This window comes from Anser anser, assembly GCF_964211835.1.
Source record: "Anser anser genome assembly, chromosome: 15".
Classification (NCBI taxonomy): Eukaryota; Metazoa; Chordata; class Aves; order Anseriformes; family Anatidae; genus Anser; species Anser anser.
In genome coordinates this window covers 3,776,732-3,789,605 of record NC_139736.1, presented here as the reverse complement: position 1 = coordinate 3,789,605, position 12,874 = coordinate 3,776,732, and the positions used below count along the sequence as shown (strand labels likewise).

The window sequence follows — 12,874 nt, the reverse complement described above, 5'->3', positions numbered from 1 at the left end:
GAGGATGGCAGTGAAAATGAGTTCACCAGAGCGGCCAGCGCTAGCATCGTCCCTGGCCAGTGCAAGGCTGCTCTGACTTCAGCCCAAGCTGTAGCCTCTAAAACCAGACCCTGATGGCAAAGAGCAACCAGCCCACAGCGGGGGCTTCTCCTTCTTACCCCGCTGTGCAGACGCCGTGACTCACGAGGCTGGCACAAAGCACGTCTTGGGGCTGGCAGCAGTGGAAGGGAGAGGAGCTCTTGGCCTGAGCAGCGTGTCCACACAGCGAAACCAAGCCACAGCACAGCCCGAGTTCCCTTTAATCTATGCAACACAGGCAATAATAGCAGTGACAAGATCAGCTTTGTCTCCGCACAGAGCAACACGTTGAGCAGGTCCCGGAGGTCCCCAGGAGGCACGTCTGTAGGTAGCCGGACAGTGCCGAAGACAGCTCAGCATCAGCAGTTTGGCTGTTGCCTTGACAACGTTAAAGCTGGTTCACAAGCTTTGTGAAGGAAGGCTTCCTGGAGCGCGGGACAGTCTGCTCCCGACGTGGGACAGGTCCCCAAAAACGCAGAGCCCTGGGACACAACCCACGTCCGTGAACTCCCCTGCTCCATCCCGCTCCCTGGCACTGCACGCCATGGTGAGGAATGGCCAGCAGACGGATGGGTGTCCAGCAGGGTGGATCAGGGCCAGCAGATGAACACGCTGAAGCTCACCAAACGGATGGCAGGGCCAACGTGACCCTCCTGAACAAGGCCAGCTCCCCGGACAGCCTGTGCCAGCCCCGCACCCACAGGAGCATGTCTGCGTGGGGAAGGGCAGAGGGGAACGGCAAAGCGGCACGTGGCCAGTCTGTGCTGCCGTAATTTGTGTGTGTGACTTAAATCCTCCAGCTCATGTCCAAGTCCCTTCTCTCTGCCTGCCTGTCACTTGTTAAAAGCAAGCGGCGAAGCACCAGGACGTTTGAGTTCTCTGCTTTGCTCTGCTCTGCCTTCGGATGAATTCCCTGCGTTTCTTTTTTCTCATTCATAAAACAGAGGGTGATATCGATCTGCGGCTGCCATGGATCTACCCTCACACAGAGCTCTGGGGACTCGCAGGTGGTCTGGAAACCGAAATAAATAGCGGTGGGAGGATTAATCACAGTGATTGCAGAGACATGGCGATTCTGGAGAGCACGGAGCTGTAGAGCAGCCTCGGGGATCCTCGGCCAGGCGGGATTTCCCGGCAGTTTATTTCCTGCCACCTGCAAAAACAAACCGTAGTGAAAAGTGTTTTATCTGGGTAAAACGTTGTGAAGAGCAAGTTGTCCAAATAATAAGAGAGGCATATGCATCAATAAGCAGGGAGGAAACCTGGCCTTTTTTTCATAATAGCAATGAAGTACGTTGGTTGGGAGCAAATAGAAGCCCTCCGTGCTAATGGCTGCTTCAGCACGCACAGGCACTGCGGCTTCCATGGCTGAGAGCATTGGTTTCTTTCTTTTCTTTTCTTTTCTTTTCTCTTTTCTTTTCTTTTCTTTTCTTTTCTTTTCTTTTCTTTTCTTTTCTTTTTTCTTTTCTTTTCTTTTCTTTTCTTTTCTTTTCTTTTCTTTTCTTTTCTTTTCTTTTCTCTTCTCTTCTCTTCTCTTCTCTTCTCTTCTCTTCTCTTCTCTTCTCTTCTCTTCTCTTCTCTTCTCTTCTCTTTTCTTTTCTTTTCTTTTCTTTTCTTTTCTTTTCTTTTCTTTTCTTTTCTTTTCTTTTCTTTTCTTTTCTTTTCTTTTCTTTTCTTTTCTTTTCTTTTCCTTTTTTTCTCTTCTCTTCTTTTTTCTCTTCTCTTCTCTTCTCTTCTCTTCTCTTCTCTTCTCTTCTCTTCTCTTCTCTTCTCTCTTCTCTTCTCTTCTCTTCTCTTCTCTTCTCTTCTCTTCTCTTCTCTTCTCTTCTCTTCTCTTCTCTTCTCTTCTCTTCTCTTCTCTTCTCTTCTTTCTTTTTTCTCTATCTTCTTGTCTCTTTTCTCTTTTTTCCTTTTCTCCTCTCCTCTCCTCTCCTCTCCTCTCCTCTCCTCTCCTCTCCTCTCCTCTCCTCTCCTCTCCTCTCCTCTCCTCTCCTCTCCTCTCCTCTCCTCTCCTCTCCTCTCCTCTCCTCTCCGACTCTGCTGTGGGGGGTCAGTAACACAATTCAGAACTTAAAAACATCAATAGCAACTACATTTGGCCTTGCAGCAAAAATCCTGTTATTCTAGCCTTGTGGGATTCCTTCAGTGGCTTCCTATTTCTCCTTCCAGCTTCCTTACCACCAGAGCTCTGGACTGTCGTGTCCCAGCTTGTACCTCTGCGCCTGTTTCCTCCTCCACAACTTCTCCCCCAAGGCTGTCCCGACCGCACTCGCATTCCTAGCCTGTCTTATGCTGCCCTCTATCCTTGGAATAACCTTCCTCTTCCTGCAAGCAATGAAGCTCACTCTTCTTTCCAGGCTTTCTGCCTGCTGACCCCAGCCTTGCCCTGCCATTCCCTTGTGGACATCTCGCTCCTAGCATGTCCCAAAAAACCTTTTCTGGAAGGGTGAAGCACCAAGCACTGAAAATTGCATTGTACCTTGCGTTTGGTGTTGCTTCTTGGAACCGGGGAGATCAACCAGACTCCTGCCTGCCCCAAATCCACAAGGCTGGACCCTTGTGGAAAGCCTTTAGTAGGGATGAACCTGAGAAGGTCTTGAATGTGACCTCGACACCTGCCCAGATCCACAGCAGGGCTAGGGTGCATCAACCCCCTTTCAAGCAATTCCTGCCTCTTACTTGCCGCATTACTTGCCTCTTGAATTCTTCCCCTTGCTGCTGCACAATCTGCCCTTTTATTTGCTTTATTTTCGTGCCAACATGATGTTTGTTTTCCATACTAACTTTGCCTAGTGGAGAATTTGGAGCTGGCAAGACGGAGGAAATGAGAAGGTCATCTGGTGCTCTGCTGCTGTCAGCAGCGCTGGCAAACAGGCTGCAGATGGGAAGGCAGAGGTGCCGGATGGATGGAGGAGCACAGCCTGCAGAGTTCCTCCCAGCAGCACAGCAGCTTTCTGCGGGAGCAAATGTACTTACTGGGTTGCTTTGGATGGTGAGGAGTAGCTGTGCTCAAAGCCTAAAGTCCTTTAGCATCCTGCTGACACTGACTTTCATCTGCTTCTTTCTATAGGGATCACTGGAAAATCAAATCATCCAAGCAAACCTGTTCTCAAGGCCTGTGGTAATGCCAAGACTAAGAAGAACAACAATTCTCCCATTTTGCAAGTACCAGATCTCTGGATTTCACTGTTAGGTCCCTGGCAGATCATACAAAGATGTTCCCTATCAGAATAATAAAAACAAAAATTAGTTTCGAGTGCTTCCTAAAGCATTGCAGTTTGTGTGTATTTTCTAAGATCTTACATTTCCTTGAACCAAGTGTTTCAGTGGATTTTGTCTTGACTTTATGTTCTTATATGTCAAAAGAAAAAAATTGTTTTGATCAATCCCAAATCAATGCCCTTTCACTGTTTACTTCTGCAGACTCAAAATGCTTTCATTTTTTTCCAGATTATTATTTTTAAATTTGAAATTGACAGTGAAAATGGAAAACACTGGGGTTTTCAACTGAAGTCTCATTTCTCTGTTTGTGTGCTACATACTTCTGCCATATGCTGCAGAGAAGGAGGATTTCTTTAAGCTCTAATACAGAATCCAAGAAGAAAGAGTTTTTTTATAGATCTGATCTTTGAAAAGATTAAATTTCCTCTCACTGACTTGCAAATTTGCCCCTACAGGCACTGCTGTCTCTCCCTGATGAACGCACAGAACCTCTCAGCTACTTTCTGTTTTCCTACAGATATTGCAATCTTGATTAACAGACTCATCTTTTATTTTCTCATGTAGGGCAAATTTATCCAAATTCACTTTGGTAGCACAAGCAAGCTGGCTAGGGCTAGCACTGAGAGCTCTGAGTAACCACAGAATTCTTTATATTTGTTTTGCGTTGGATTTTTCTGGGGCTGAATGGACCCTGTTCTGATTACATCAGGCCTGAGAAAATCTGAAACTAATTCTGTTAACTCGAGGAATCTGCACTGCTGTAGATGAACCCAAAATCTGGCCCTGCTTCCACAGTGGAGTTACGTGCTTTAGATGATGACAAATTTATTTCTTCTTTCTTTAGTTGACTCTGAGGCTCTGTGTGAACACGTAAAAGGCACAATGCTTCCCCCCAAAGCTGTGCACTTTTCCTTCTACAATTACATTGCAACCGTTACTCACATTCATCAGCACAACATTATAATGGTCTTGCAATCAAGATCCTAAAAATAACAGTCCAGGGAAGGTGCATTGTTCTTTGTTTGCACACGTGCACCTAAGACTAAATTGAGAACCTCAAATCCCAGCTCGCAAGGTAAAAAGACCCCATTATGCTTCCTGACTAAAGCCCTTTAGCATGCAGAAAAAGGAGAGAGGAAACATATGGACCGGTTATTCTTTAATGTGGGATTGTCTGCATCCCTCCTACTTTCAACTCATCCCAGATTCGCATCACACCAAGAGACCATATGTTGGGTTTGCCTCTCTGGACCGTGGGCCAAGGCAGGTTTCAGGTTGTTTTCTGGCAGCTTGCAGCTCCTTCCAGCCTGGCCGGGAGAGCGAGGGCATGGACAGACCCTCACTGCGCAAGCAGCAGCACTGGCTCAGGGCCCTTCTGCACCCTCGCTGGAGCTCTGCTGGCAGGGATTGCATCAGTGCTTCTTGAAGTCACCCGGACTAGCTACGATTATCAATGAAGGTGGTTCGATCCAACCCAAATTTGTCTGAAGAACTCACACGATCCCTTTCACCTACAGGCCTATGTGGACAGATGGCTTCAGCCGAGAGGCAAAGATGAAAATGGCCAGCTAGGACAGCCAGCGAGGTCTGGTTATTTGGTACAGCCGAACGAATCGCTACCCCGAGGTCTGGGGAAGTGTGCTTTCTGTCAATACCAGAAGTCAAACTAACCATGTTAGGGCCTGACAGGAGGTATTGGCAGAGAGTTTACAGCACACAAAACATCTTTTCCAGAGCTCTTCTCAGAAAGAAAGGGCAGTACAGGGGGGCGTTTCACAGATCAATCTCCAAACGTTGCACTGGCAATTCAGAGGATGCTTAGCAGTGGGATGAGTCAGTCCGGAGACCTGTTCCTGAACCCAGCACTGACACAATGGGAAAAGCGATGGCATCTTTTCGCCTCCACGTCACGAGCTGCCAAAATAGCTGTACTAAACCTTATCCCAAAGGGAACTGTTGTGAAGCTTAAAAGCGTTCTCGGAGAGCATCAGTGAAGGATATTATGAGCTATGCTGCACTTACAGGACTTCCAAAGGACACTGGTGAACTGCTGGTTTCACTGGTATCAAAACGTACAGTCTCACTGACATGGGGCTGCAATTTTTCAATCTCTGGCTGCCACCTGCACCTGGATGTGTTTCTCCCCATGTTTCAGATCTAGAGAAGACGTGTCATTCCCCAGGAAGCAAAGGAGAGAGGTTATCACCTCTTCTACCAGATTATCTCCAAGAATAAACCTGAATTTATTGATAATGGCATTTTGTGTTCAAGTGATTCACTCCCTTTAATGCAGCCTTCCCTGCTCAATCCTCTGTTTCCAGAATAAGAAACCTACTCACAAGAACCATGTACTTGGCTAGGGATTGAAACAGGTTCAGTACAGTGGAGGGGTTGTTGCTTCATGTCCAGGAAGAAGAGGATTGCAAGTGACTTCTCCTTAGGCAGGCCAGAGTGAGGAAAGAAAGCTGTCTTCCTGTATTTTGATCAATGCACAGCAAGGCCCCTCTTGTTCTGGCAGGGCTGCCACTGAAGTAAAACCAATCCTTTTCAAACTGAAGGGTTGAGCTGCCTCATGTCAATTGCTTACATCTCCTCAGGACAGGAAAGACAGCCAGGACAAGTTTTTCAATAAATGTTGAAAAGGTTTGGGTGTTCAATCCCACTTACATTGATGCAGCTGCTATGTCAGAATCTCGGTAGCCTGAGCAACTCATCCCCAAAATGGCTTTTTTTTTTCTAAAGTGATACACTCAAAATGTGCTCAGGAATTGAAACCTAGAAGAACCCTCGGTCTGCAGCCAAAAAGCTCATGTTGTGCCTTGATTAGGGCATTTGGTGTAATAACCTCTTGGTCTGTCTCCTGCTGCAGAAACCGCTTCTTGTGCCCGTTCCCAATCCGCGACGCATCGAGGTGGCATCACAGCAGACAACCTGGGCAATGGGAAGAGCCACTTCTTAATAACGTTAGCCTGCAGAAACATCGATGAAATTGATGCAGCAAACACAACGCTGCCCCCAGCCTGAGGTCCTCCTAATAATAAAATTCAGCTTCTTCAACCTGAGGATAAATGAACTACTGGAAGAGCAGCTAGCAATAATGTAAAGATTTGTTCAGTTCTCTCTAAGTTGAAGCCTGGATGTAAAACATTTGCTCCAGAGCAAACGACCTTGACGTAGGAGTTTCTGGTTAACATTCAATGGCCTGGGGTTTGCAGGATTTCAAACAAGCTGGCTATAGTGCTTGTTTGAAGCCTGAAAACTGACAGATCTGAAAACTGAGGCAAGGACCATGGGTTAGAACCTGTTCATCTCACATGCATATGTAATCTCTAGGAGCAGCTTTTGTAAAGGAAGACTTGACCCTTTGTCTGGTTTTGACACACATTTTCCTTTTTAATATCATTTTGAAGAGTATCTGATAGCGAAAAGAGCTTATTGGGAATATCTGCTGGCTCCCGAGACTATTATTATAAGCAGGACTTGAGCTACAGAAAGATCAAACAGTCTCCAGCTGCTGAACTTACAGTGCCCTTTCTAGCAGCTGTTGGTATTTTACAGCTTCCAGGATTTGTACATTGCAAACAAGCCTTTTGTACAAAGCAGCTACAATTTTCATAGCCACTAAGACAGGCAGCCCCAAATCATGGCTCGCGAGTAGCACATTGTCTGCAAGATTCTCCGGCGTGCTCCAAGTCGTGGGCTCCCCCGTCCCTGGGCACGCAGTGGGAGCAAGGCACAGTGCTGCCAGCAGAGCTAACGCCTCCTCCTTATCTGTGCCAGCTGAGATGTGGGACAGTCGCTGCGAGGGGATGCTGCTGCTCACGTCCTGCTGATTTTAAAAAGCGTGGTGAAGAGTGGAACGAGCTGATACCCTAGACAATACGTTGCATTTTGCTTGTGGCATCGCAGAGGCACTTGGAACAACTGCAGTCAAAGCACACGGTCCTTAGCTAGCATAAATCAGTACAGGAGAGCCGAGCAGAATGCTGGCTCACAGCAACTTTAAGCTACTCTGTCCCATGTTAGTCTGAAGGGACCTGGCTGGTCAAATTTCAATGGGCTGGAAAATTATTTTAGATGTCTAGCATTATGGGCCGGATTCCAGTTTATGGTGCAGATTAAGAATCCCTTTGAGTGGCTCTCCGTCCCTTCTGCCAGGTGGCCTTTGATGTACTGGGCTTCGGTCCAGAAGAGACGATCTGTGTTTACAAGCTGGCTAGGGGTTTCATGCACTTTGGCGCTACGAAGTTCAAGCAGGAGCCAAGAGAGGAGCAGGCAGAGGTGGACACCAAGAAGGTAGGCTGAGAGCTTACACACCAGGACAAAGCCAGCGTGCTACGAGCTCAGCCAGTTTGTTAGGACTGGAGAAGCTGCTAAAGCCAGACTGTTTCCAGGGAATATCAAATGACCCTAAACAACACACTGATTTTTTGTTGTTGTTGTTTAAATGAACAGATGTGCTATTGAGAGTCAGAGCTGGCATTCGCAGCTGCCACAGGGCAGCAGGCCTAGCCAGATGGTTGAGCTGTCAGCTAAGGACTTGATCCTTCTTTGCTGAAGATCCCTGCTTTGCAGGTGTTTCTTGGAGCCATGGTGGAGCAAAGAGGCGCATACCTCTCGGAGCATATGGGAGCCCAGATACAGAGCAGTTGCTGTAACACCTTGTCTGAGGTGTGTATTATTGCCTCCTCTCCATCCAGCAAGCTCTGCCGAATGGTGTGTGTGTGAAGGGACAGAGCTGAGACTTCTGTCCTTCCCAGTCTGTCCCCAGCAGGACCGGAGAGCCTGCCTGTCCCTGAAAGCACAGCCTGTAACCATTTTCCTGAGTATGCATTAAGGGGAAGGGTGATTTTCTTCCCTCCAACAGTGGCTGACGAAGTTGCTTCCCTCACGGGTCTGAATTCTGGCAGGCTCCAGAAGAACATTACCAGGTCCAGGGTGAAAGGATGAAACATGGTGCAGAAAATGGACCAGTGGCACGACTCTATCGATACCGTGATGCTTTTTTTTCCATCCCCCCAGCCCATGGGCATTTTCTCCATCCTGGAAGAGCAGCACACGTTCCCCAAGGCTGCCAGCTATGACCTGGGCAAATCACCGAGCCTCCTCCAGCCCAAGGGAGGCAAACGTGAAGAGGCAGAAGCTCCCCTGAGCTGGCGTGTTATGCTGGCCACAGTATGTGCAGCACCCCTGGCTAAGCTGGAACATGCTCTTAGCAAGGTTAGACACGAGGCCAAGCCCTCTGCACGTATGGATCACATCAAACTTCCATGGCTTTTAACATACAGCAGCACTAGGAAAAGTACTTTGCTGGTGCAAATTACCATGGCTCTGTTGCCTTACAGGAGTACTGCAGCCAGACACTGGCTCTGCCACACAGAAATGTGCATCTCAAAAGTCCTTTTCAGTAACATTTAATAGAAAACACTGAGCAAATGCCTGACAGTGATGCAACAGTTGGGCATTTTAACGTTCAAAGACTAGCAAGGCAGTTTCATGACTCTTCAACATGTTGCCACTGGCCTTGGTTTAAAATATAATCCTTACAGATAGTCTGAAAAGGAACAAAACCCCAAAAACTCAAGCCATAGCTTGTTTCGAGTAACACTAAGCTGTAGGAAAGCTACCCAAAAGGCATGTTAGCCAAAGGATTAAATTCATTTTCGATTCTGCTGCTCACACATTGCTGGAAGAGCCAGAGTCCTGCAGCTCGCTGCAGCTTGCCTAGCCTTTCCCGGTGAACGTGTCTGGCCTCTCTGCTGTGCTGTCAAGCAGCCATGCTAATGCTTAGCAGCAGGAACAGTATTTAAGCATATTATCAATCTCCACTAGTTATTCATACGACTCCACTGCACAGACATACTGACAGAACATGATCAGAGCATGAATCACAGGTCCTTCGCTCCCTCTTTTTACACTTAGCAGCTATTTCCCTTCTTGCCACTGAGCAGGTTTTTGAAAGAGGCATTTGACTGTGCCAAGATACATTCTGATTGCACATCGTTACACCAGTCTATAAACCACATTGTCCCCTGTCAGAGTATAAACGTACGAGCCTAAAAGGTAAAAATATAATCTCTCCGCAACATCCTTTCCTTTCACAATCCTGCAGAATCCCTTACTCAGGGCATTTGTGCTTTCCATGGCAAGGGCCCCCCACGAGTCCCAAGACTCCAGAGAGTGCATTAATGCTGTTCCCACGTCAGCATTCACTTGCTTCTTTTTCTTACACCCACAGAGGATTTCTTCCTCTCTTTAGCCAGGTTAATGAGAAGAAATCTGCTTTCTTATGCAGTGCTACTGGGATATTCTCTCTGTCTGGACTGGTCATGTCTTTTTCTCCCCGCTCCTTTCCATGTAGCAGGGTGGCTGGAGAGGAAGGAGGATCCCCCGAATGAAGCAGTGGCAGGCTTGCTCCAGAAATCCAGCGTGCTTTGGGTCCTCTTTAAGGAGGAGGTGCAGGTAGGGTGAACATTATGTGGTACAATCAATATTGTCAGCGCAACATGTCAGCAAGTAAATGTCATCAGTTCTGGCCCCCAGTGTTTCCCCATCATTCTTTTGTGGAAAGGATTAAGCCTGTCAGCGTAATGCTCTCTTCATCCAGGTAACAGCCTGTGTATGCTTCTCTTCCATGCTGAAAGACGATCTAGCTCTGTCCTTGAAAATTCTGCCCCTCCAGCACCAAAAGAGGCACACTGTTCACTTTGCTCACTGAAGGCAATACCAAGCACTGCTGCAGAAACATGCTTGCACAGATGGAAGCATGAGTGCAGTCCTGGCTTAATGACAAGCTAAATAATCCCCTCCTGGCAGTCAGTGGCCTTCTGCTGCCCAGACAAATGTCAGGTTTCTATCAACCAGAAAAACTTGCTGCCTACAAGGATTGTCATCAGCTCAACTCGGGGCTCTGCAGTTGAAAGGTGAATAGGAAATGGCCTAGGAAAAACTAGACCATTTTTCAGATTTCAAGCTATCGAATAGATGGGCTCAGATTTTATTTCTACTGCCTGCATGTGCAACTCCATCTCAGCCTATGCTAAACTGGTAAAGCAGCTCCAGCGTAACACCAAGGAGACTGACTCAGAGTGCAAAAAACCGTGTATGCCAACATACTGTTGCGAATGCAGCTTCTCTTCTTTTCCAAGGACTGTGTTCAATCCTGGTCCAAGGATTCCCTTAGAGCAATTAAAAAAAGAAAAAAATAAAAGGAGCAGCCTCTAAACCAAGAAATAATGCAGGTAAAGTAATGCATTTTTTTTTACTTGCCTAGTAGTTTATTCAGACAGGACTGAACTGCTAACTTTAGTCAGTTAAGACAGATTTATGTTGGAGGCTACAGTACACCACTTCAGCGAAACTCCTCCTCAAGAGCCTCTCTCACATATTCTGCACAATAATATTGATTTTAGCTGATGGCGGTGAGAGGCAGAAAAGAGGGTCTTCTTTCATGTCTACCTCCAACTTCCGTGGGGTAAGCAATCGTCGATGCCTTTGTATTTAAACTGCCATCAATGCTTTTGTACTGAGCAGCAGCTCTGTCTCCCTAGTTTATCTTCAATCCTTCCCAATGCTGGCAAATGCTGTTACCCTCATTTTACCAATACAGCACTGAAAGAGGGAAGGATGCTGTTCAGTTACCAAAACTTTGGCATCTAGCGTTTTAAATTGTCCTTGGTTATCTAGGACATCCTCACGGGGCAAAAAGATATGACACAGGGCTTAGAGGAGACCCGTGCCCTGCTGGAGCGGCGGCTGGTGATACCCAAACACACCTAAAATGCACTATGTTTAGGCGACTGAAACCTCTCTAAGAGACTTGCCCAGGGTTACACAGGAAGGACATGGCAGAGAATTACAACCCAGCCTCTCGAGATGCAGGCCAGCACCCTAAGGACTTGGTACACCTTCCTGAAGCTGGTGTCATGGTACTTACACTACCTGTCACGACTGGTGGAAGCAGTACAAGAAAGATCTACAGAAGCCTGTCAGCATGTTGGTCTGAAAAATCACATGTGAAGAGAGCAAATACATTACAAGAAAAGTCCTGCATTATTATTTCTATGGCATCCAAACTGACTGCCAACTGATACAAGTATGGATGAATTCAATTCAGTCCTTTCAGACATTCTTTTTTGCTGTAATTATGCATCATGCTGCCACTTCACCCTCTCTTGATTGCTGACAGCCATGCAGGAATTTTCACATAAGCCTAAATGAGGCTATTACGTGCTGCCTGTCCTCTGTAACATGCTTCTGTCTCTAGGGGATGGTGCACCCAGCAAATAAAAGAAAAGTGCTGTTATCATCCTACAGGCTTGCTGGTGGATAGCACGTCTTGTCATTGGTAGCTATTTGTATGATGGTAACCCCAAAGGAAACGTTAAATAGCACCGTAAGCCAGAATCACGAAGTGACATTTACCTGAACTGCTTCAAGTGCCTTCTACAGACGAATATTCAGGGTTCACACCATGCATGTAAGTATGTTCCCCTGCGCCATGAAGAACCGGGCTCATCTCATACCTTGTTGTGTTTTGTTTGTTTGTCTCCTTGTTTTCCAGTCGTGAAATGTGAATGAGTTTATAAAACAGGAGGTTTTCTCTCCCCAGCCCTGGTAACTCCTGTTAGTTTTGCACACTTTGCACAGTGTATGCCCACATTTCATCCACCGCATTGTTCCAAATGAATTCTAACAGTCTGGTGGGTGTCTAGCACTGTAGAGCAATCCTCAGGCAAAGCCACACGGTGCCTTCAGCACAAGCTGTGGCAAGCTGAACAGAAATCTTTATTCAGCAACGACAGAACTCGGGTCATCGCTTCACAGACCACCTTGGGAGTTTCAAGGGAATGTTAGTCTGAGAGGTGCTCCCAGTGCCATGACTAGAGATGGGATGTCTAATAATCCTCTCATGTTGTGACAGAAACCCAAAGAATTAGGAAATACATGACCAATACCTGATCTTTAACTAGATAAACTGGCACCATTATTTTTGAGGCTCCATTGTCTCCAGTAACCATTTTTTTTCCCCCAGGATCAACCATGGAAACAGAGGTGCAAAGGGGAAGAGGAAGGTAAGTTTCCACCTAATATATATTGAACTTGAAGGGCAGTGAACAGCAAACAAAACTGCTGTGAAAAGGGAGTTAGTCATGCTGTTTGAATTCCAACACTATCACTGAATGCATGTCTTCCACGTTCAGATGACAGAGATATGCATCCTGGGCAGTGAGTGATCTTGTCCATGAGAAAAAAGAGAGGTAGTGGGTACGAATGTCTACTTTTAACACTCCTGCACCCCCCTCTGAGAACTTTCCCTTTGCAAAGATAGACAAATGTCCACAAGCACCAGTATGCCAGTGTCGTGGCCGTGGGGCTAGGAAGCTAAACCGGAGAGTATCTTAAGCAGTGATTAGCCTTTCTGCACAACTGTAGCTCTTTTATCATTATGCCTGTCTTTCTTATTTTAGATACCAGAGATTGAATCCAGCATAATCCCTCCAGGGTTGGTGAACAGTAAGAAGTCATCAGAGCTGCTGCTTGACTCCACTGACCTGGGGGAGAAGAACAGAAT

General features: G+C 46.7%; 1 long non-coding RNA gene across 7 annotated transcripts in view; it reads right to left on the bottom strand.

The window, feature by feature from the left end:
- Window positions 1-851: 851 nt before the first annotated feature.
- LOC310882228 overlaps window positions 852-12,874 on the bottom strand; it is a 34,414-nt gene continuing 22,391 nt past the window's right edge. For 6 of the 7 annotated variants that reach the window (XR_014572848.1, XR_014572849.1, XR_014572851.1 and 3 more), the window contains one exon: window positions 852-12,854. This is a non-coding gene — a long non-coding RNA (uncharacterized lncRNA). The remainder of the gene's footprint in view (window positions 12,855-12,874) is intronic. The other variant, XR_014572850.1, reaches the window with a different exon arrangement.